This window comes from Gekko japonicus, unplaced genomic scaffold (genome assembly GCF_001447785.1).
Source record: "Gekko japonicus isolate JY-2015 unplaced genomic scaffold, Gekko_japonicus_V1.1 scaffold2225, whole genome shotgun sequence".
Classification (NCBI taxonomy): domain Eukaryota; kingdom Metazoa; phylum Chordata; class Lepidosauria; order Squamata; family Gekkonidae; genus Gekko; species Gekko japonicus.
The window spans coordinates 217670-220642 of NW_015174905.1; the positions used below are offsets into that span (position 1 = coordinate 217670).

General features: G+C 48.0%; 1 protein-coding gene across 1 annotated transcript in view; it reads right to left on the minus strand.

Moving 5' to 3' along the window:
* FAM149A (family with sequence similarity 149 member A) overlaps window positions 1–2973 on the minus strand; it is a 29015-nt gene that overhangs the window by 2504 nt on the left and 23538 nt on the right. The gene's annotated exons all lie outside the window — the stretch shown is intronic.

Genomic DNA, 2973 nt, shown 5'->3' on the forward strand with positions numbered 1-2973 from the left:
GCACTACAGATCCAAACAGACCAGCATCGTTTTACAACCAGATAGAGGAAATGCTAAACTGTGGCCCCGTTCACACGAGGTGTTTTGGGCCGGGAGTGGGCCAGATTGGAGACGGAACAAACGGGCGCGATCCCACGCCAACATCTGGCTGGCGTTGTGCTCCCGTCTCCGATCTGGCCCTTCCCTTGATGCGGCGCATCAAAAGTGAACCACCTACCGAGGTGGTTCATCTGGATGACGCGCCGCAAGCCGGGCTGTCGGATCGCCGGCGCGTCTTTGCGCTGGCTCATCCCCGGCTCCTAGCCGAACTGCGCATGCTCCGACATGCGCAGTTCGGCAGGCTCCCCGTCTGAACTGTGTTTTCTCCCCGGCATCTGATCGTGCCGGGAAGAAAAGGCGCCGCAGCCCAGGGGATCGTGGAATCCCGCTGTGGCGTCTCAACTTTGGCGTGGCTTTTAAAAGCCGCGCTTTGAGCGACTTATTCCCTGCCGTGTGGCAGGGGCCTATGTAGCTCAAGTATCTGGGAAGAATGAACTGCCTTTTACTACTTCTAGATGTTTATTTCAATCTTATAAAAATTCTAGAGAAATCCTATGCACTAAGCTTTCAGTCTATTGATTCTAACCCTACTGATTTCAGTTGGTTTAGACTGAAGTAACTCGAAAGACTGCAGAGCTTTATCCATTTCCCCCCCTGCAAATACTGTTTTCCTAGTCCTCATACCAAGTTGGGAGTCCAGTGGCACCTTTAAGATCACCAAAGTTTAACTCTGGGTAAAAGCTTTTGCATGCACACAAATGTTTATACCCAGAATTAAACTTTGGTGGTGCCACTGGACTCAAACTTGGTTCTACTGCTTCGGATCAACACAGCTACCCATGTGAACCTAGTTCTCAAAGTTATGAATAAAAATGTACTCTTCATTCACTTCTTCCTCTAAAAACACTTTCCAATATACATTTTATTAACAATGGTGCAACTGAGAACAGCACACTTGCACTATGAAGTATGGAATAATGAATGACTACATTTATGAGCTATTAATAGCAACACAGAATTTTGCAGGGAAATGGTAGCACAAAGCGCTTTTGTCAGTGCTTTCTCATTGAGAAGGCAGCCCTCTGCTGGTTCTTTGGTAACACCGCATGAACATTTCTACACTCTCCAAGCACCTGTGATCAGAACAGAACCCATAGTGATTTTACACACAGCCCACCCACAAACAGCCTTTTGTCCCATCTTATTGCACAAATGCACCTGTGCAAATGGACACACACAAGTGTAAGTGAAACTATATCGAGATTATTTCAACCCAAAGGTGTGAAGAAGAGTATTATGCAATCTCAAGCAGAGTTACTCCAGTCTAAACCCATTCATTTCTCTCTCTCTCTTTTAATTTTATGACAACAGTGGGAGTACAGAAAAGGGAAAAAAGAAAAAAGGGTGATACAACATAATTACATTTGTCAATACACTCATGTAGTTCAAAATGTATATGACAACAGTGGGAGTACAGAAAAGGGAAAAAAGAAAAAAGGGTGATACAACATAATTACATTTGTCAATACACTCATGTAGTTCAAAATGTATAGGACACAGAATATTTCCCATTTCATCCCCTTCATTATACTTTTTAAGGTATTATCTATAAAACACAATAGTTCTTATTTCTGTTGGGGTACAATTGTATTCATCATTTAAGTTTTAAGTTACAAACTTCATAACTAATCTATTTTAACTACAACACTGGTTTCATCATTACTACGTATTCAATATAACATATTTTGCCACTACTACATATTCTTCATCATCATCATCATCATTATTAATAATAATCATCATCTTTATTGCATTAGCAAGAAACATATTAATTAAAGTCTTTAATAAATAAATAGTATATCACACTGTAAAAGAAGGTCTATTATTATCAGGCCTCGGATGGGGCTGGAGCGCCCCAGAGTGGTGCTCCGGGAGTGACGCGTCCAGGGGGCGGGCACATGATGAAGTCTCGCCCCATGCGTCCAGTTGCCCTCATTTCGCCGCAAGAGGAGGAAGAAGCAGGATGGTGAGTAGGCTTCCTGCCCGCCCCTGGCTACCTCTGGCCACTCCACATGGCCCTCCCTGCCCCATCCTCAATCTTCCCCAGAGCCGCGTGCCCCGGGAAAGATCGACGCCCCCGCCCCCATCCCTGCCTCATCCGGGCCGCCCGGGCCGCCCTGGATGAGGCCCCACCCCCGTCTTGTCCGGGTCGCCTGGAGTGGCCTGGATGAGGCCCTTGTCCCTGTCCCTACCTCGTCTGGGTTGCCTGAAGCAACCTGGATGAGGCCCCCATCCCCATCTCTGCCTCATCTGGGCCGCCTGGAGTGGCCGGGATGAGGCCCTCATCCCCGTCCCTGCCTCGTCCTGCCTGAGGGCCCCTGGTATTTTTTGCCGATGTGTCACAGTGTGTTGGACCGGATGGGCCACTGGCCTGATCCAGCATGGCTTTTCTTATGTTCTTATCTCTGGTGCAGTGATGCTCTGCATTCTTGGTGCTTGGGGGGCAAGAGTGGGAGGGCTTCTGGGGTCCGGCCCCGCTGGTGGACCTCCTGAGGGCCCCTGGTATTTTTGGCCTATGTATGACACAGTGTGTTGGATTGGATGGGCCACTAGCCTGATCCAGCATGGCTTCTCTAATGTTCTTATCTCTGGCGCAGTGATGCTCTGCATTCTTGGTGCTTGGGGGGCAAGAGTGGGAGGGCTCCTGGAGTTCTGGCCCTGCTGGTGGACCTTCTGATGGCCCCTGGGTTTTGTCCAGTGTTCCCTCTAAGTGCAAGCTAGCTAACAGGTTTTTTTGCCTCTGGCTCATACATTTTTGTCTTACTTCGGGAAAGATGCCTCCAGAGCAAACGAATTTATGCAGTAGCCAAATCGCTCGCTCACAACTTGAATGCCAGTCGCTCACAAAGCAGAACTTTTGCTCACAAGACTCCG